We start from the raw sequence: 22767 nt of genomic DNA on the forward strand, positions 1-22767 counted from the left end.
TTTCAACGGTTGTACAAAAACTCAAGAACCAAAAGCAATTTGTCCTGCTATTGTCATAACAAAACATAGGGTTTAAAATACATTTTTTAGCTGTTTTGTTCAGTACACAGTTAAACATACAACAATCAAAAAAAGAGTGAGATGTAGTTACTGTTGCCGTTTTTAGCCTGGCTTTCCAAAGAGAAGTGACCTACTCATTCAAACTATCCATGGGTGTGTCTGTAAGCCTGCCATCCCAGCATCTCAGTTCATTTTTGAATACAGTAGCCAATTTCCACCAGGCCTGACAAGTCAGCAGAGATCCTAAAAAACACCATGTTTCTTAACATTTTGTAGATACTGAAGGCCAAGTGGAAAACAGGTTCTCTGTGTTCTCTTACTGAGCATCATGGTGCAGAAACACCTTGTCAAGCCTACTTCAAATGCTGCCCTTGCAGGGAAAGTTTCTTCACTCAGAGTTCATACCTCCCAGCCCCCAAAAATTAAAGGATGGTATTTTGTTAATTATGGTGTTGGAAAGCATTTGTTTTCTTTCCTGTACTCATCTTCAATACAGACAAGCATGACAACTCTGTTGTTCCAGTGTTCCCCTATTTATGCAAGGCTGAGTGAAATTTAAGCTTCAGTAGGAAAATCCATGCTATTCACTACTTACTTTAAAACTTCATGCACCCATCAGATTAGAAACAAAACTACTAGGAAAGAAAAATGATTCCAGACTGAACCTGTTCATGCAGTGAACCATTCAGCATAGTCATCTTCTCCCCACATTCACACCCGCTCTTCCCAAGGCACTCAAAGAACTGGAATCAAGGACAACCCTTAAAAGCTGCCTGCAAAACCCCCGAGTGGCTCAGACCTTTATGCCCATAGGAATGGGAGCCAAGTCTCACCATCTCATACAGCGGTGTACAGATGCACAACCCTGTACAGATAAGCAATAAGTCCAGTGCTGTCAACCTAGTCCGCAGGTAGAAAGGGTAAATACATCTTCTGTACACACTGTCACATACACATATTAAATCAGTGCCAGAAACTAATGAAAACGTGACTGTGATAGCAAGTTCTAATAGCAACACAAGTATTAATTTCCATCTGTCTAAGCAACTGGCAATGTCCATCAATTATGGTGATAGCCAACCAACAGTTGCAGCTGCAAAATAAAAAAAACACACAAAATTAACATTTCAAGTTACTGTCATTCACCTGAAATTTTTACAGTTGTAATTAGCTAGCTGCAGAAGCTGTCAACAATCAACATCAGCCAATCTGTCTACACCAGGAACAGGACTGCCTGCCAGAAATGGTCTTTGACAGTTTTCCCCCTCCTCCCCTTTGTTTTCCCCTCCCTTAAAGTTTTTACTTCCAAACTCCCTAACTCTCTTATTTCTTTATCACTACCCACTAGAATTTAATACATCAAAACAGGAAGAGACAGGATGACTGACATCGAACTGATAGAGTCAAAATTATTTCTTATCCTCAAACCTCGGTACAAAACATGCTGCTGTCTAAACCTTCCCAATGACTCTGTGTTTGTCAGCCCCTTCACAAAATCTGAACCTAATCTCACACTGAAATGTTTCTCACTTGGAGATACCAAGTCATAAAATAAAAGAAACAATGCTGGGGGCCTGCTCTTTGATGAGCACGTGCAACTATTTTTCATTCTTTAGCTTAAGAGCTCTTGTCATAGCCCTCAAAATATGCACCTGTTTGCTTAGTTTAGGAAAATCACCCAGGAAGTTATCTCAAAGACACCCAGGGCTTTTTTTTTTTTTTCCCCCGTTGTACTACATCACATAAACAGGAGGAAAATAATAATAATTTAAAAAATTTTCTTCCTTTCACCGTTAGTCAGGAATCAATTTTTTAAACACTTGAAGGTATGCAAACATTATTCTCTTTTAGAAAGAGACATCTCAGGACTAAATAAACGTGCTTTATCAGCACTACTCGGTTCACGCCAGGTCTTCTTCCATCTTCCTTTACACGAAGTCACGGCACAGACATGACATACTTCCCCACCAGTTAACAGCTTGTAACAACTCTTGCATAGTTTGGCGTCTTCTACTGCAAATGCAATATGGGCAGTGGCATACAAGTCGAGATACTTTGCTCTCACACAAAGATCACCTCATACAATTAATTATTAATTGAAATCATTTTATATGGATGAGCTCCCCTTACTTATTGAAACAGAGTCGAGGTAATCTCAAACACTGTGACCAAAGAGATCTCTGAACATAGCACAAAAGTGGGTAATACGTTTAAAACAAAATACCACTCTGAAAGGTAGCTACAACAAACTACTCCCTGCATACACACTACTATCTGACCTCTACCTAATAGCCAAATGAAACTGCCAGTTGAGTAACTAGAATAAAGGGGTTAAGTCACAGCAGAAAAACAAGAACTAAGAACCTTAACAGCTTTTATATCCACCAGCATAAAGAATCATAAACAAGCCCCAATTTCTCTTCTTAAGGGACCACAGTAGACTATTTCACATAGATCTTTCTTACAGAGATTTATAAATCTAGTGGAATTAATTTCAGATTTATGAATTATTATACGCCACATTGGAGTCGTAACACAAAACTGACATTGCAACAGCATATAGGACAGCGCTGGAAACCTTTCCCTAGGGCCCTTATACACATATGACTTATAAACTAGAAAATAACAATGAAAGAAAATTCTAGTTATTAAAATGAATTATTTGAAGAGCAGATTTAGAGGGTAAAGATCCTTAGCTCAAGTCTTCCTTACCTATCCCACGGCATAGCAGGTATCAAGCAAAACAGCTACCACAGGATAAAATAAAAAGACTTAAGGCCTTTTACCATAGGGACAGCAACTACCCAATACCAGGCAGAGCTTACATGCCCTTTAGGTATCAGGCACAAAACATACAATACATTCCCTCCTTATTAGGCAAGCTATAGCACACATTAATGCGTCTAGTCTTTTGTAGTGGGACACAGAGCAGTCCCATTATAAACGCCTTGTACACCTGCCTAGCGGCTCTAAACGCCAGCAGCGTTTCAGCCCCGGCTCTCCCAGGTGATGGAAAGGATACCGGACCTTCGGCTTTGTTCAGGAATAGAGATTGAGAGCAGGCCCCAGCCCACAAGGGAGCGAGACGCGGCACCCAGCCGCACCGCACACCCGGACCCGCGGAGGGGCGCTCTTACCGAGCCGCTGTGGTCGGACTCCTCAGGGAGCTGCCGCCACCCGACGCGACGCCGCCGAGGCGCTTTCCTCCGGCCGCTTCCAGAACATTCCGTGGCCCCTGAGGCCAGGAGCCCGCGCGGCACTGGCAGCGGCACCCGACCGCGGACCCGCCCCAAGCAGCGCTCCCGGCTCAGCACTGCAGCGAGGGCACTGCCCCGACCGTCCCCTAGCAGCGAGGCCGGCAAGGAGACGGCGCGACCGCCCCGGCCTCGTCGCCGCGAACAGGCTCGGTCCCAAGACGCGCGACTGAGCCCCGTGGACTCCAAGAGGACCCAGGTACTGCAAACAGGCAGCCCCCGCGGCGCGGCGCGCCGCACCCGCACACCACCTCGTCCCTCTCCCCCGCTGCTCGCTGACTGCGTCTCCTCAGGCGCAGCGCGAGCGGCCTCACCTGAGGGCAGTTAGCGCTGCGCGCGGCGCACCTGGCGCCCCAACGGCCGACCGCCAACGGTCGCCGCGCTTTAAAGGAGCCGCGCGCCGCCCGGCCCTTGCGCGAGCGCCTTGAAACACAGGTTCGCGAGCTCTGCTTACCTCCAACAGCAGCCAGGAGAGAGCGAGGGGGCAGAGGAAAGGAAGCGGGTGCAGGCTCGGGGCGCCTCGCCACTCCGGCTGCCTCTGAATTTGAATTTTTGAATGCTACTGACAAAGCAAATGGTCTTTGAGGTAGCCATTAAAATCGTCATTTATAATGTCAGTGTGGTGGGTTTGTTCAGGTCTGGAAACCAAAGGTAATAAAAGCACCTGCACAAGCACCAGTCACGTGCCATACTGAGCTACATGTGCGCGCACTTGCTCGCACACGCTTTCTCTGTGCTCCACATCACAGGATCCATGCACATAAAAATCTTGGAAGCCAGCAAAGATTTCTTTCTGCAAGAAAACGGAAACAATGTTTGCACAGCATGTTTTCCTGTGCTCTAAGAAATACACTGTTTAAGAATGCCCCAGTTTTATAAGGCACTCACATTTAGCACCTAGCTAATACCCACTGACAGAGCCTATGGATGTGCTGGTTTTAAGGACCGGTCTTAACGAGAACTCAAGAGCCAGAAAGGGTTCAGGCAGGAGGATAAAGGATTTAACATGAGGAAAATGCAGTACCTACTTCCAAAACAAAGGTCGCTTCAAAAAGGCTTGCAAGGATAATCACTCTGACAGCAGCATGCACAGTTTCAGCAAATAAAGACATTTTTTTTCAAAAGAGCACAGGGTGGCTGCAAGTGAGAGGGCCTTTTTTGGAGCCTGACTGGGTGTCACAGGGTTAAAATGTTACTGCAGCAGCGTTTCCGCAGCTTTAAGTTCCTGGAGCTGTTCAGGGGCTCTGGTGCGTTGGAGCAGAATGCTATTAGGAGTTTATGTGGATCCAAAACTTTTCAGATGAGCAGATGAAGGAGGTCAAAATGTGACTCGGCTGGCCAGGCTCTCCCATGCAAGCCAAGCTGTCTGATTGACTGCAGGGCTACTGAGCCATCTTGTCTTTCTGGCAGGCAGGAGGCATTTCCAGGTTTGATGGAAAATACAGAGACAGAAGTGTGTGTGTGTATGCGTGTGTGTGTGTGTGTGTGTGTGTGTGTGTGTAGGAAGGGGGGAATGGAGGACTGATGAGAGGAATCAAGGGGAAGATGTCAATTTTACATGAGGCAGCATTTAATTTGAAGAAAAATTCTGTTCTGGAACATTAGTGTTAAGTAGAAACTCAAACTAGTTTTTCAAAATTCGTTAAGACCTTTAAGTCTTGTGATTCTTTTGGCTTAAACAGAATCATGTCAAGACTGCTCACAGGAGTACGTGTTTGTAAAGCCAGGCGTTTTATGTCATCAGACAAATGGTTCTCTACAGGAGCGGTTTCTAAATTCCACGGTTGCTTTAGAAATGTAACATGGATGAAAATTGGTGAGGTTTACTCCAAAAAGTCTCTGACTTTTTGCAGACCACTGAATATTTTTTTAAAATATTTTTTTAAAAAAAACACAACTTTTGTCAGACCCCAAAGATCTGTTAGTCTGGGGGCAGCTCAGTGGCCTGCTGATTCCAGGCTGAAAACCACTACCTAAAGAGCTTTGGACTCTGCCATACAGCAATACCATGCTATCTTTTAAATAGTCACTGACAAGATGAACCATTATATTAATATTAAAAGATATGGAGGAGACCACTCAGTTCACTCTCTCTTAGCTAATAAGCCTTACTTAAGTTTTTATTGCAGTAAATGAGAGTTTACTTCAATAAAAGCAGTAGTGGGGCGGGTAAAGCCTAAAGTCCAGCTGAAGTAAGTAGCAAAACGGCTGTTTTCTTTGCTGAGACCAGTATTTGGTCCTAAGAATACACAGAAAGTCTTTTCATTGGCATGATATTCATTGGCACTGTCTCAACTAAGAAGATTCTTAACTAAGATTTTTGAAGAGCACCTGAAGAGAAATCCATGAGAGCATTCAGGTAATATAACACATGATGACTGATACAATGTAAGATGACTAAGCATCTGCACCTACATATGCTAAGAGTAACAGGTGGATAGCAAACACAGCTATTGCTTTCCCTAAAAACATTTCCCAGAACACGTTTAAAAATTCCCGTATTTTTCCACCCCCAATGAAATATTAGCTGTTTGTCTTTTTATTCAGTGTAATTAAATTCTTGCCAGGCAAGTAAGACACTAGAGCAATCTATAAAAGAACAATCCTTGGAAAGAGGAGCTGATTCACACTCACTCTCTCCTGCATAGCTGCTGGGTTTTAATTGGTTTACTGGGAAGCGAGCATATAAACGAAAGATCAGATTTCTGACTGAACATTCAAAATCACTGTAAATAAGACAATAATAAATAGTCCATATGAAATATAAAGCAGGGCCAAAACATTTTAAGAAAGAAACCTCGTGGAAATTGAGCAAACAAGAAAATAGTGCTCTGTATCACCCTCCTATCTCAAACTTGGTTCCAAGGGACATCACTCATTTTAGTTCCTGACCTTCTAACAGATGTGTTGCCCCTTGCCTTTACTGTTGAATATTATTTCTACTGGGAATGAGGGATGAGAAAATTCAAATAATAGAAAAAGATATTTACGACCCAGCAGGGTATTGCCAGAAAGTTTCCTGCCGAATAGGAGTTTTTTGTCTAGCTCTTGCATCTGGGCTTTGGCAGATTGAGACCTATGCTTCTCACTAAGGGCCTCCCAGATGTCAAGACAGAAAATGCTTCTTGGACATGACACAAATGGCCATCTAGTGGGAAAGAGGGAAAACTACTATACATTTTGAGCCTTTCTTTTTTTCCCTGTTTAAACTCTGAAGTCCTTTTAAGTGAAATGACAGGCAGAATTGTCCAAAATCCACTTAATCTAAACTAACTGTTTTATTCTCTTCTAATCTGACCAACAGTTAAACAGAGTCCGTGGTGTTTAGGATACCCCAGAAACTACACAGTAATCAGAATAAAATAAAAACCTTTATATTATACTGTATTCAGAATATTATTGTGAGCCAGCAGAGGCTGGGTCTGCAGAGGCTCGTGTGTGCTGAGCACAATAGGCACATTCTAGATTCTTTTCTTCATAGATAATTACTATCAAATTAGAGAGGACAAGTAACGATGGAGTGAGGGTAATTTGTCCAAGGTCATATTTTCTACTCCTGACAAATTTCCTTTTGCAAGAGGAAAATAGGCAATTCCTATCTTCCCCTTCCATGCTTTCAGCCTGCTCTACAACTTACTGACCAAAAGTCAGAGGATATACCGCTATCTCAGTAGCCCCCTCCTAATGTTATAAAGCAGTATGCAGTAGCTGAAAATCAACTTTCCACTGTTGTGATTTTTTTGACATCACAGGAAGAGCCAGAGGAAAGGCCTGAGTTCAGCTGTTACCAAATCATCTTGCAACATTTTACAGTCCAAAAGGGACTGGAAAGGAAAGCAAATGGGCATTATTATTGCCAGTCATGTTTGTTGGTAGTAAGCCCCACCAATGGACAAAGTCCGTGTTTCACCAGGTTCATGGGTGTCCTAGAGAAATGACATTACCCGTGTGACAACATTTGTGAGGACACCTCCAATCTAAAGTAATTTAAACACCTCTCACAGAAACATTAGGGAACAGTGTTGTAAGGAACAACGTTTTGAAAATCAACATTATCAGCAAACAATACAGTCTTGGCACTTATACTGTTTAGTACAAAGTCTTACCAATTTTTTTGTGTTTCCCTTACAGTAACTGCAGTGCTCAACTGTGTACTGATGCCAACAACTGGCTACAACAGACTGATGAAAGCTTCGCTTCTGTTCGTTTCCGTTGTTTCTGCAGCTGCCAGGCCAAGAAGATGCAGACAGTAAGTAAGTGGCCAATTTATGGAGTAGAGACTATTTATTCCAGGGAAGTGCCTATGTTGACAGACTAGGGAACTGACATCCTAAATGCCAGTATTTACAACACTTTGCCTCAAGCTGACAGCCAGGTACACTATTTTGGTATATCGCTGCTCACAGAACGGCACAGTAAGGCCCAGAAACGCTTTTCACCTTGTTTGACAGGGGAAGCGAGGCAACATGCATTCAGTAGCAGTAAAAGGAGTTGTTAGGCTGTAGCGGAGACCAAAGCCTGAAAAGGGGTGGCTAGGCATAGCACACTGTCTGTCCTACCTGCTGTTGCAGCAGTCACCTTCACGGTGAGGGGAATCCGGTTACTTCTCCATTTGAGCTTTGATATTTGCTGTTGAAGCTTCCAGTAAATGTTCCAAAGATGACAGCTTTGGTCAGACCACAGCAGTCAGTAAAGAGCTGTCATTTTCTTCAATTTCATTTTCTAGTTTCATCACTTACTGAGGAGGAAAAAAGGAGAAAAAGAGAAACAAACTCAAAAAATCCTATCATCTTCAAGACCTAGGTCAAAGATCCCCAACATAAGTACACAGTACATACTTTTGAGATTCGCTTCCTACAGACGGATTCGTATTACGGCATTCTCTAAAAATCCTCCTTGTCTCTTGCAATGACTAAAGAGATGAGTAAAGGACCAGGATCCGGACCAGTGCAGTGAAAGGGTCACCAGATTATTAGCTTCATTTACAAACACCTATTTTCTGTTTTCATTACAGACATTCCACTCCTCTCCTCTCCTCCCTGCTCATTCACCTGCTTCTCAGAAGTTTCCAGTCCCAATTTTGCTCAATCAGTTCTTTGGGTAGCCATTTCATATTTGACATTTGCCATTCAAAAGCCAGATTTACCCGCTTTGTGGAGCAGTAGCCTGAGGCTCTCTTTTCATCAGATCTGATAGCTTGCCCATAATCAGCACATTGCTATTCTTTAGCCTTGGGGAGAAGAGAAGCCAGACTCCTAAAACTCCTTCAATATTTGTCCTCTTTGCCAAGATTGTTCATGCAGGGAACAATCAGTTCAGAGGACAGAAACAACTGGAGGGTTTTGATGTTTTTTCTTACCATCAGCTGTGTTTCCAAGGCAAAACTGACAATCCTGTTCCAGACTAAGTGCCCTCTACTCATACCTCTGAGCCAATATCTAGCCTCACAGTGCTGTCATCAACAGCACAGTTGAGATGCCCTTTTACCATGAGATGGGAAGGGGCTGTTCCACTATGTGGTGATGCTATCACATACCCTTCTCCATGCCTGTCCAAGCAGGGCTGCATCCTTCCCAGGTACTATATGACAGGGTTGTAGCTGTTTCCAACTTAGAGCACAATTATAATCAAAAACTGACGAGGCACACTGCTAGCCTAGTCCAATAAAGGAAGTGTACAAAGTCAGCACACAAATCCTTTGGAGAGAGTTGTCAAACTCTCAGAACTGTTCAGAGAAATGTACAAAGGAGTGTGCACCTTGCCTTACACCATCAAGAGTCCAGAGATCTTTGCATTTTCATTTACTTTTTGAATCTCTTGTAACTCTAGCAGAAGAAAGTGGTTTAGCCAGTATTTATCTCAGGACAGCTCCCTGAAAACTTTTTGCTTGTTTGAGTACACTTATCAGGATCCACATAGAACAGCGGATCTCTCCAGGCTTGAGAAAACTATGTTACTTTTTTTCACGTAGATCATCATATTTTCCCAAAAATGTAAACTAATTCTTGCAGGGAAGAAGAGATACCGGCCTGGCAAAAAAAAGCGGTACTCGGAGTGATTAGCTTTCCTTGCTGTCTCACATTTGTTTTCTGCAAAAAAAATCTGATGTGGCAGCTTGTTTAAAACTTGTTTATTGGGAAGAGGTCATAAGCTGAACAGTGTTCAGAATAGGTCAGACATGTGATTAAAGGTTGAATAAACTGAAATGTTTCTCATGAATCTCTGAGACAGAAGCTTGATGAGGAGACAGAACTTATCTTAGGAAAATGTTGCCAGCTTCTTCACATCGCAGACAGCCAGCAGACTGCAGTACTGGTTATGGGAGCAGAACGATAGAAGAATTCTGGTTGTAGGCATTAATAGATACTCAGAACTATTATTCTGTACTGCAGAATGGGCTCTTGCTGGAAGAAAGCCCCTCTGTACAAGGAACATAGTAAGAAATCATGCCAGCCCTGAAGAACTGACAGACAAAACAAAAGGGAGAGAAAAGAACATCTTTAAAGGATCTGAGAAACAGGAAGAAAAAAAATCAGCATCTTATCCCAAGTCATGTACCACGCTTGTGGGAAAGGAGAGAACTGAATTCATATCTGCCCAGACCCGACGCAGTGACTTTTTCCACAAAGTTCTTCCATCTTTTCACCTTTTAGCAGTGCAGTGAAAAAATGCAAAATTTCCTTCTTTATTGATTCCCTTGTAGTCATAAGTGAAAGCGAAATAGATGTGTTCTGAGACTTAAGTCTCTAAAACTGAGACTTAGAAAATAAATCATTCCTTTTGCATGCATAGTGTCATTGCTGTTGCAGTTATGCATTCCTATCAGATCTGGTATGATACTTTGAGCTGTATTTTCCAAAGCTTTGGAGAGCATAGTCCAAAGTATGATCAAGCCAATAGGCTGATTTCATTATTGTTGAATTGGGTCTTTAATTCATTCCAAGGGTACAAAACAGGTAGCAATATGCTTCCTTTCCTCCTCCTTCTCCTCTCACTTCTCTCCCCCCTTTTCACTCAATACCATCGGGAAACTAGTATGAAGGGCAGTCTGAAAACAAGACATATATTTCTGTAATGCACGTATCACTCAAATTTCCTCTTGCCTTTCCCATGAAGTCTTCTGGTCAGGAGCTGTAAAGCCACACAGTTATTTGCGTATGGGAGGAAACAACCAAAATCCATTTGCAGCCCCACTATAAACTGAAATCTCTGCTAGATGAAAAGGGAAGGAAAAAAAAAAAAAAAAAACAAAAAACACTTCCAGATTTTAGCAGAGTAAGAAAATGCTTAGGAAACAGAATGGAGAGAGAAAATAAAACCCAAGAATTAAAAGTTTTCTGATGGGCAGGGAATTATGTTAAAAAAAGGAAAATTGACCTGATTTTTGTGAAAGTGATTTTCTAAAGAGTAGCTGTCTAGAGAAGGAATGCCCAGATTTATCCAGGAGATAGTTGGGTCCTTGCTACATCTGAAACCCTGGAGCTCTGCTTTATCACATGAGGCCTTCAGTTCTTCAGTTCTTGGGCATTCTGGGCCTCCTCGGGGAGGTTTTTCCTTCAGAACAACTGACCACAGTACTGCATACCACACTGTAACACTGAAATAACTGTTGACTCAACAAAGATCTTACGGGAGCCTTGACCTGTAATTTGTCAAGCTTCTCTTGTTCATTAGAGCATTAAGTCAAAAAAAAAAAAAAGAGAGAGAGAGAAAGAAAGAAAAAAGGAAAGAAAAAAAGAAAAGAACCCCCCCCAAAAATTACTGTAATGCAAATGTTATTCTGTTTAGAGTCCAGAACTGAGAATAGGAACCTCTGAAGGTATTTCCTACTCTGCAGGGATAACTGAATAAACCACCAGAATCGTTGTACTCTGTTTTATCCATTTATAAAGCAGGCACTGGGTAGACACAATTTATGCTAGTTAAATCATACAATTTATGCTAGTTAAATCATGACTGTCACAGGGGTTACTGGGTCAAGCTTCCAGTGTGCAAACCACTGGGAAGTACAGTGAATTTTTAAAAGATAGTTTAAGTTTCTTAGATGAGGCATGTACTGCTAAAAAGCCAGAAAGTCATTATAAGCCTAACTAAAGCCATAAGGATGCTTCTGATAAATGATATATGTTTTACCCGAGGCCTTCAGTACAGTGGTTCTGAAAAAAAAATGTACCAACACACCATACAGCTCATATACAGTGGCTCACTATACAGTTTAGCTTAGGATGCTAAACATAGTCTTGTTTTCCTTGAGGAGAACGCAGCTCTGGCATTATATGCACCCTAATCCAATCCAGCCCGATAAACACTCCAGCCCGAGCAGTTTATTTGCAGAATAACAGAACAGACAGTCCTGGCTGCTAAAATTTGAAAGGTCCCAAAACATAATCACCTTAAAAAAATAAAATAAAAAAAGTTCCACAAGAACATAAAAAGAGCGCAGAGGACTTGAAAAATAAGAAGGATGCAGAAGCGTTATCTTTCCCCACCCCTTTTCCCTTCTGGACTTAAGATATACTTGTTCAATTTTCTTTTCTTTTCTTTTTTTTTCCCCTGGCTAGGGCGTTTCTCATACATTCTCTCTGCCTCTTAACTGTAGTCTGGCAAAATGTCAGAGAAGGGAAAAGTGACAAGCTTACAAGAAAATGAGTATCTCATTGTGTTTGAATATTACATTAACCCCCAAGCTCCGCTGCTTCATTTGTCAGCTTTTTCAGAGCTCTCCATCTCTCCAGAACCTCTGACCTGGTTGGTCTGATTAGGAATGATCAATGTGCACATTTGCAGTGGAACTCTTTGCACACAACTAGACCCTCGGCCTTCAGTCACCCATGCAGATAATAACGGCAGTTCGAGTCACTTGCCCATAACTCCAAGCTTCATTAAACAGAGGGGATGTCACCAAAAGTCCCTTTAACTGTCTTTTCGCTTCTCTACAAGGGAAAAAAAAATGACAGTGCTGAGAAATGGGATTTCAAATATAAATAAAGTAATGATTTGGATATTCCACTGAATGCCAGCAATTGGCCTGCACCTATATGCTGAAGTCTCATTTACTAAGGGTGGGAAGAGAGGCAGGCTGGGCTGAGCATCAACTGACAGGGAGTTTGCTCAGAAACACGCCTGAGGTCAGGAACAGCTTCAAAAGGAGCTGTTTCCCTGCAATGGAGCAGGCGTTAGACAGGGACCCGTATCAATCATTGCCTTTGCTGCTGGTTGTCAAACTTCTGTACCAGAGGTCTGTTTTCTGGGTATATTATTGCTGTCTGCAAGCCATGCTGTGCCTTACGCAGCACATCATCTCTGCTCAGAAGTAATCCCTGCTCAGGAGGATGTGGGGCTTTCAGAGACTTTTTCCACCACTTTTACAGGCAGAAACTGTCACTTGTGGTGACTGCACAGAAGTTTCTAGGACAACCAACAGGGAGGCGAAAGCACAGGAGCAGACTGAGCCATGCACCCCAGCTGGCTACAGCTGAGAGCACACACACACTTTTAAGTGTTTTGATCATAGATGTTCAGCCTGCAGGCCGTTCCCTGCCCTCCATTTGCATATGCCATCCTTTAACATGGCTTCAGGCCCTTCATTCAACTCCCCAGCACCACAAGCAGCAAACACAGAGGCCCTGCTTTGCAGAGCTTCTGTGGACTGACAAGTGCCCCTGCAGGTAAATCTGCTGATTAGGATGCAGTTGTGGGCCCCATGTCACGACAAAGCAACAACATGAGCTCTGAGAAGAATCAGAAAGATGATGAGGCACCTAGAGGCTTTGGAGTAAGACACTATTTTAAAAGAGGAGGAGGAATCTGGACAGATACATAGTACTGGAGTCCTGGCTACAGAGCAAAAACTATATATTTTTTCTCTCCATTTGGCTATCCAAAGTCCAAAGAAGGAATCGCAGAAAGGTTAAGTGACTCAGTGGAACTCACAGGGACAGAAATAAAACTCAAGCCTTCTAGATCTCAGTCCAGTGCTTTCCCCACAGCAACAGCACAACCACAACTGATCCACAGATGAAGGAAAGAGCTTTAACATATTGCAAGTATCTATAGTGAGTCAGCCCCACTGGGAAGAGGAACTATTTAACATAGAAAAGGAGAAGTGTTTTGAAATATATAGTTAGAATATTGCACAGCTAAAGGGTCAGCATGGGGTATCCAAGCCTTTCGTGGGCTAGCACAGTCCTCCTTCTAGCCCCAACTTCATGATTTATAGAAGTTTTTCCCTCTTCCATTTTTGATACGTGTAAGTAAAGGCAATGAACCCCCAATCTGCAATACAGATATTTTTTCCTGACTCGGGCAAGGTGGACATGAGGGTCCCTTTGTAAAATCTAACAAAAACTACCTGACTGAGGCTAAGAATAACCAGGATATTTAATATGAAAACCTGAAATAACAGACAGTCTTGTTCCAATGCTGGCCAGTAGGTCCTTGGATGAACAGGTTTCACAAGCATCTGTTGCAAACAGGTACGATGCAGGCAATCTTGCTTTAGCACAGCCAGGGCACCAAGTGCTCCTTTCTGTCTATTTTGTGCAATTCGCTAAACTGACCAAGCTCACCCTCAAAAACTCTGTGTTGCCAAGACTGCGAGAGCTCTGGGCTGAGCTATGCACTCAGGTCTTACTACTGCAAGCCGAGAAAGTTGGCAGCTCCCTTCTGTTTAAGATCCAGAGAACGGAGCGGACGCTGCTGTTTGATGGTGCTTCAAACTGACTGCACACACTGAGAGGGTGGTTGACTTGGCCATGCACATGACTGGCACCTAACTGCTGAACTGGAGTGAAGAGTACTGCAAGTACCTGGGGAGACTTCACTCCCAGCACAGATGCCATGCTGTAGTTTCTGCCATCTATCTTTAACCCAAAGAGGAGTGCGAGCTATCAGGGTAGGGCAGCCAGCTCTTGCTCTAGTCTGAGGAAGTCTTCACTCTTTACATTATGAAACATTCTAATAACCACCATGCCTGCCTCCACTTTGCTCTGGTCTGGCAAAGGCCATCACATTCTTGGTTAGAGGCATCCTGTGGCTACCATCCCCGGTATTTGTGGTGTAAAGGAGTTGCAAACTTACTCTGTGAGGTGAGAATGAATCTTCATGGCTTTCCCACAGGAAAAAAAAATACTTGTTTTGCAGTATGTGGGTACTCAGACTGCTCCCTAGAAGCAGTTTGAGACAGGGCTTACAAAAACTATCCAGCCAGTTAAAATGGTGACCAACACAAGCCATGAACTTTTGATCTCATTTTTCAAGAGAAAAAGTCCAAAGAAACTCAAGGTTCAGTGAAATCCATCCTTACAGTTACAGTGTGCTCAAGTCCCAGGCAGTTGTTCTGGGAACTTGCTGTGAGAACCTAACACCTAAACTAAGTAAAGATAAGGTTATTACCCAAAAGAGACATTAACCAAAGTGTGCAAGACTAGATAAGATTGAGACTCTGTGCTCCTGAGATCTAGCCCAGGTTTGCTCTTAGCTCTTCACACTCTCTAGGGTTAGGTTGTGAACAGTCCAAATCTTCAGGCTTCTTTGGATGTAAGGTTTCACTTAAACCCCATCTTGAGTTTAAAAGAAAGACTCACATTGCACTAGAATAAGCAACACAGTCTTCACACAGAAAAAAAGATTCAGACACCAGCCAAGATTTTGGTCCATCTCCTTTCAAAGAAAGGCATTTGGTATGAAGAGCAGCAAGGAGCTACACTTTTTTAAAAAGCAGAACAAAATTAAGGAAGTAAAACACCTACCCCTTGGACAATATTAAAGGTAGTTTCCCTTTAACAATCTTGCCATTCCAAAAAATAAACCAAATAATAAAAAAAGAAAAAGAATCAAGCTCAGACAGAAATTGCCCAGAGACTAGAGAATCTTCACACAGTTTGAAAGGTCTGATGACAAATTACAGATAAAAGGCTTTAAAGATAACACAGGAATGAGAGATACGAGATGGACAAAGGAGTGGGCTGCCAGCGTTGCCTTCTAGGTAATGTACAGGAGGCCTCTGTAGCACAGTGGATACAGGTGGAAATCCAAGAATCACTCTTCAGCAGTGCATTAGTTTAAGAGCGTGTCATTTGCTTTTTTTTCCTTTTCATTGGAGTTGAACCTTCTATAGGAAATACACTGTTTCCACAGAGGACCAGCCCATAACATTTCCTATCTTCAAAAATGAAATAAAAATCTGATGAAGCATCAAGGGAAAAAACAAGCCTTTCATTGGATATTCTCCCACAGGAACAAACCCCAAATGCACCATCAGTCCCCACCCCACCCCCAGACACACACACACACACACGTCCTTTACATTTCCTAGCCCTGCCACACACTTCCCTGACAACTCATTCACAGAGGTTTCAATCCTTGTGCTCGTTTATAAGTTCTTCTTGTACAATCCACAAGAAGCACGCTTCCTACAGAGCACTGCCCGACTCGACCCACTGCTCATTCAGCCAGTCTGAGTTGAGCAGTACTTTCCAACAGAGTCTTAGGACTCTGCATCCATTTTCTCCCTTGCAAAATTCCAGGTAGATCCTTATACATGCTTAAGCCAAACGCTGCACTCGTCCTGTTAAGGCCTATTCCAAGTGCATGGACAACCTCTCACTGATTTTAGTGGACTCTGGAGCAGACTCATGGAGTGTCACCTCTGCTAAGAGTTACACATTCAGTACAAATGGAAGCTGCATCCCTTGGGAAGCTCCTGACCCCGACAGAATTTCCCTTGCTTCCATACCATGGCTTGCCGAATGAGCCCCTGTCTTTTTAAAACAAACAGTGTAACGTTGTGTTTCTCATTAACCCCCAAACTTTGTTCCTTTATTCATGGGAAGGATTACTTGAGTCATCAAGAAGTCATTTTAGTGGTGCCTCCCAGAATAATGCCTTATTTTACACGTGCAGTGCCAGCCTAGCCTGCAGCATGATGTGGCCAGAACTCTGGAAAACTTGAACAGAAATTCTAACTGAATAAAGACACAAAAAGCATCAGGATCAGGCCACAATGACTTAAATAACAGCAACAAACACGTAATACAGCCATGTGGTAAGTAACTGATCGTTAAAAAACATTGTTGCTGCAATCAGAGAGATTTATTACAATTTTCATCACGGTTCTCCCTGCTTTACCAAAATCCTGTCATCGCTCGAGTTCAGATGCGTTCCACCTTTTGCTGTTTGCTGCCACTCTCTCCCTCTCTGCAATGTTGACCAGAGGAATAAGGGACAGGGTGACGAGGAGTCTAGTCCCAGCACCCAACCACATCAACCTAACACTTTTATGCCAAACCTGCCTCTCCTCTGATTGGTTTAAAGTCAGTGAAGATTGCAGGTATCCATTGACATCAGCACTCTCAAATAGTATCGAAACAGCTCGGAGAGCAAAAACACATCAGATCCTTTGGTCAAACTGACCCATTTCATCACCTTTCTTTTAAGAAAAATCACATTTTCAGCTGGGAAGCACAGCAGTGTACAACAGCTGAGAACCTAACCTACCGCATATAGTCATACCGCAGACAGTTCTCACTTATGTACAAACACACACACACACACGCACACGCACACACACTCAGGCCATAGGTATAATTTTAACAGATAAGGAGGCTCAGGATGGATATTCAGCTCCTGAAATCTGTCACTGCTTTGCTGAAGGTGGAAGAGTGATGCTGAGCTACAGCCCCTGACAGTCTGGCTGTCCCCATAAGAGTAATGGAGGTAATGCAGACCAGGAAAGGACCATATTCTAGCATCTTTACCACGGTGGAAAGGGGGAAGAAATCTGCTTCCATCAAACACGGTCAGTTCTGAGAGGCGGTGATGTGGTCGGATGTTTTATGCAGGCTCGGCATTGTTTAACTCATCCCAAGACAAAAACCAGCCCTGCTGACCAACAAGTCGTGGTTCTCGCTCTGTAACCAATCACACTGTGCCCCTGGAGAATTTTAAAAAGAAAGAGATTACAGTTTGGCAATGTGAATCCAACAGTGTGATTTATGAAAAGAGAGTATTGTATGAGTTGCCCCCAAGGCCACTGAACTTTTACAGAAAGGAGGGGTAAGAGGGAGGGAAAAGAAAAAGGGGAGGAATGCTAGAGAGAGAAAAAAAAGGGGGCAATAAATAGAATGTGTTTGTGTTGTTTAAGGGAAGGCAGGCTGAACATGCAGTGGAAGTGCCTCCTGAACCCCAACACCTGCTGGACGTAATGGACTCTGAAGTGTTGTTTCAGAATTAATCAAGTCATTTAAAATCATAGCTGTAGTCTCCATTCACTACTCCTGTGCATAAACGCGCTGATCCCGATACTAATCCATGTCGGGTGACTTGAGCAATATATCACCATAATTGCCATTTTAGGGCTGCAAATTGGAGCTAAAATAACCAGATGCAAAAGAGATGGCCATATCATACTCTCAAGATGGATCTTCAAAGTTCAAGGAGAGTTCAAGCATGGAAGAGGCAATAGAGAGGGGTCAAGTGTAAGGAGATTGTTCATGTTCAAGAGGAATTAACTTTACAAATATATTGTTTCTGAGGTGGTAATTGTACCATCTTACAGCTATTCATACCTCATTTAATCTTTGCATTCTTCTCAGCCATTAGAGTGATTGTCCCTCATTGAAATAAATTTGATTTTGACAAAATATTCTGTTTTAAAACTGCAGCTGATTTCCACAAGATTTTTTTACTTTAAAATACTTTGCTTTGAAACCACACAGGCCAGAATCAGCTAAGACAGCTACATACCATGGGCTGAGATTCCAAGCACAAGGCAAAACCACTAAGACTGCAGAGGTTTGAGTATTTGTTTTTGTTTTTATTTTTAAATTAGCTAAATAGGAAGCCAGACCGGCTTAAGACAAATTAGCAAACACAAACCTTGAGATCTCATTAGAAAGAGCATTACCAATGCTGCTTTCTCTCAGCATAATGATGTATTTCCGTGGGTGTATTTTAGGGATCTGGAGCCCTAAAATTATTCAGCCACTTCCACTGCCGTGGGTTTTAAAGTTACTAACAACAAAATACTTCTTAGAATTCAAGGCCAATTTTTTCTTATGTAACTTGACAAACAAAAGTTCATGTAACCAGAAAAGTCAATTCTTCCCTAAACGGAGCAAGGGAAGTATTTTTAATCACCAGGAGCAGGAAAGGATTAAAGAGTTGGACTGTAACAAGAGCAACAAATTGTATTACTATGTTTTCTTGAGACTTAGGCTAGCAAGTGTCTTCCCTAGCAAAAGAAACATACCTGCTGTCAAAAACTGGCATTCATAACACAACTTTGTAGACTTGCAAAATGAAAACAAAAGGCATTTTATTAAGCTCCGTGACAAGTGCAGGAGGAAGATTTTAGCTGCTCATCAGCACTAGCTCAAGTAATTTCCTTATCTGATGGGCTTCTCTTTTTAAGAAGTCAGATGACGTATTAATTATGCGTTCGTTCCTCTTCCCAGTTTCGCATTGCACCATTAAAGTACAATTTCAGCTTATTGTTGAAGTACCACCGGACCTAAGCACCACCATTGGCATCTAATAAGTCATGTACACAGCCAAGAGAAAAAACACACATACCATTGTTTCTATAGCACTGAGTGGTAGGAGTCTCTACTGCAAAGCTGTGATTTAAACTTGCTGCTGCTACAACTCCACCTGACAAAGCGCCAGCTTTTCAGGCGATATAAATCAGCGTAACACCATTGTACTTGGGAGAGCTATGCTAATTTATCCTAGTGAGGATCTGGTGACCTGAGCAGAGCCAAACAATGGTGTTACAGAAAGCTAATGTGCTACGGGTTACTTGATAATTTCTGCAGCATAATTGGCCAACATGCAAACATTAGATATGATTGAAGTTTATAACTAATTGCAACCATTACCAGGACAGCATTATTTATGATTAACTGCATGTAGTAGGCCCGATTCTGATTTCACTTACAAATCATTTCGGTCAGGTTTTTGCCAGGTAGCTTGGTGGTGTTTGCTGTGTTCCCGGCTTCTAGTTTACAGAAGAGGTGAGCTCTCCACAACTACAGCTGTGCCTTCCACTTTCAAGTGTCACATCATGCTGAACACACCACGAAAGTCAGGTCTTCAGTGTTTGAACCCTAGGATGAGGGGCAAAAGCCTCAACAGCTTGTTCTTTCATTTCCATTTTGGTAGAACTCTACTAGCCCACCTTCCAAGTCCCTGCACTTCCCTGGAGCCTCAGGCAGCCTGGTGAATTGTTTGTGCCCCGACCCCCGTATTTACGTGCTTGTTAGGCAAGGTGAGATTACTGACAGTAAGTAGTCAAGGGTGCCAGATACTGGACATTGAAATAAAACAAGGAAGAAGTAGAGCCTAATTTGTCAAATACAGCACTGAGTGGAATTAAGTTTGCACAGGCAACCTGAATCCTGGCATTACCTAATTTTAAAATACTACTGTGCTGCTTTGTATGAGACTGGAACAAAGGGACCAGATTTTCCCCATTTTGGGGCATTTACAGTCCAAAATAAAAGGCTTGAATTTCCAATTTGCTTCCTCAGGGTTGGCCATTATGAGTCTTAATGGAGCTTTTGGAAGCTGACTTTTCTTGGAAATCTTGTTTCCACTGTGGATGCTGAGCTTACAGATCTGGCTGGCAGGAAGATGACTCACAGTGGCGTTATTTGGGTAACCTGGGAGCTTCCTACACAGAGAGAGAAATCGGTGTGAATTCAATCATTGCTCCCACAAACACACACACATGTAATTGTACGTATACCTTTGTATAAAAATCAAGTCTACTGCAATGTCCCCAATTGGACATTATCATTACATTTGACAGAGCCAGTCGGAGTCTGGAATATCTTGCAGAGAATGAATTGCTCCATATCTTTATTTTCCTGAGAGCCCTTGTCTAAAAGCAATCATCTGCAAATTATAATTTTTCTCCACCTTTCATAAATATCACCAATAGTGCAGCCCTTTCTCCCCCTCTCTTTTTCTTACTCAGGATATCAGGCAGATAAGAGTTATCAGTAAAGGTCATCCTCAATTTCTGTACAGAAATGATCTGTCTCCGGTATGTAATAAACATTTATCCATGCCTTTATTAGCTATATTGGATCTGACAGTTCTGTTAAACCATTTTCTTTCATTTTGCTAGGTCATGACGGTTAATGCTGCTAAAAAATCTCATCACTGCTTTTGATCACTGTATTGTCTTCGCTGTATTATCAGGATTTTGTAAAGGTAAGCACTGGCTGGAATGACCTATTAAAGTTACAGCCCGTTGAGTTCCTGGCTTTTCTCTCACCACAATAAAAAAGCGAAGGAGTGAAAAGCATAAATTCTACTTTCGGGGTTATATTTAGTTGTGCAGTTGACATTTAGTAGAGCAGTCACTTTAGGCCCACTTTGCATTGGTTTCGCTCCATCTTTTTCACATCCTTGAGTTTCTGAAACGGTGCTAGAAGCCACACCATGGCAAATGAGCCCCATTAGTGGGACCAGGAGGTGATGTCCCAGTTAACCCCTGGCATGCCAGCAGCGCATTAGGCATCTGCTCAGGATTTTAAACAATTCCTGTGATTTACGGAGCAGACTCCATCTGCAGATTGAGAGGCATTTTGCATGCATTCGTTCACTCTCACATGCTTGTGGCAGTGTGGCATGTATTCCAAACCCCAGCAATGTTCAGCAGAGCACTGAAAGATATTCATAAAGTTAGTCACCTACTTAAGATTTTGTGGCAACTCTTCATCTCTTTCCTTCCAGATCTGTGTTTCAACCACACTGACAGGCTTTCTTTCAGCATAATATCATTCAGTCGCATCTAAGTCCAGCATACCTTTCTTAATCTTCTGTCCCTTTTTCTGCCTTGGTGCTTACACCAAAGTGATCACTATGGTACGTGAAATATTTTTCAGACTTGCTGTTGTCCAGCAATACTTGGGAGAAATCAAACAAAAAGCCCTTCATATGCCCAGTAGCCTTGCCATCCACCATAGAGACACAACTCGGGAGTGAGTTCAGACATCATCATTTTCACTGTAACGGGATCAAACCACTGGTGCCCTTGACCCTACAGACCAAGTAAGTCCCTGATCTGCATCCCACCACCAGTGTGAAGTAAGACTTAATGTTGGCCCTACGTCAGTATGCACTCATTGTGGCTCAGAAGTCCTGCTGGTAGTGCACCATCATGCCATAGCACTGGCTGTTCATTCACAGAATCATAGAACCGGTAAGGTTGGAAGGGACCTCTGGAGATCGTCTAGTCCGAGCTCCCTGCTAATTCAACACGGCCCCATGCTTTCCCTGTTGCAGAACAACATGTAGGTAGCACCTGGGCCTTGGGCTGGCTGCTCAATGAACCACAGGGCCATTACCCCCAGGCGCCAGCCAGGGGTCAAATCCAACCCGTAAGATTCCTATGTTTATCCAGCAACTTATCCTCTCAGAAGTCAGGAATGGCTGCCTACACAGCAAGTGCAAGGGCACTTTCTCAGTCGAGCTCTGTAGGAGAGAGCAGAGACAGTGTCTTCTTTCTTTCACCCTTCAGGAGCAAACAAGCTCTCTGTGGTAGATCTGATGGACATGCTGCAGAGCAAGCAATTAAGCTATTTCCTCTAGCAGAGAGGAGGCTGGTAGCATGTTGCTGTTAAGGGAGAAAGGAACAATGACCCTCTCAGTGTCTGCTGCTGAGACCGCTTCCCTGAGAGCTGGGAAATGACATTTTTGTAACAAACAAAAATGCAGTAACGTTCCTGTGGAGGGGCTGTCCTCTGAGCATCTCCCAATGATTCCTGGACTCCTGAAGAGCTCTGCGGTCCTGTCTTAAACAAAAGGTCTTCCTCTATCTCAAGCAAAAAGTAGAATTTATCCGTCCTTTGGTTCTTCCTAGCAACACACACTAAATTAAGGAGCGCACTAGAGCCCAGCATGATCCTTCCAAGAGATCCACAGATCTTGGGCCATATGTCCGCAGCAAGTGGTGAAAATGAGCCAAAAAATCAGTCCAAACTAGAGTGAAGAGCCAGTATAACTCCTTTGAGAGTGGAGAAACATTTGAACGATCTCAACTTTAGTTAAGACATGACAGCAGCCATTTGCGGAAGTTGGCCTCTTAAAATTTTCCCAGGATGCAGATGATCCTGAAGATGCCTGCATCCTGGGGGTTAAAAAAAGAAAGGCACCAGTAACTCCACGTGAGCATGAAAATAACAGATCCTATTAGCACCACACCACTCTTAAAAGAGACTTCTGCCACTGATAGTTCTGGTGCCTCTTATAAGGGAAATTCAGTGAAAGTAAAGTCTTCCTGTTCTTATGGGTGATTTCCAGCACTGCCCCAGAGATAGCACTGGCTAAGTGCAAAGCCACGAAGAATATCAAAGGGCATGCCCGCTTCACTACTTGGTGAATATTTACACAATTGGGATCTGCAAATTCTTTAATGTAAATGCCACTGACCACCAAGTTATCT

The 22767-nt window shown here is 42.8% G+C and overlaps 1 long non-coding RNA gene across 1 annotated transcript in view; it reads right to left on the bottom strand.

Moving 5' to 3' along the window:
• Window positions 1-7995: 7995 nt before the first annotated feature.
• The window catches only part of LOC134140220 (uncharacterized), a 59054-nt gene continuing 44282 nt past the window's right edge, over window positions 7996-22767 (bottom strand). The window contains exon 6 of the long non-coding RNA XR_009958353.1: window positions 7996-8052. This is a non-coding gene — a long non-coding RNA (uncharacterized LOC134140220). The remainder of the gene's footprint in view (window positions 8053-22767) is intronic.

The sequence above is a fragment of the Rhea pennata genome, chromosome 4 (genome assembly GCF_028389875.1).
Source record: "Rhea pennata isolate bPtePen1 chromosome 4, bPtePen1.pri, whole genome shotgun sequence".
Lineage (NCBI taxonomy): Eukaryota > Metazoa > Chordata > Aves > Rheiformes > Rheidae > Rhea > Rhea pennata.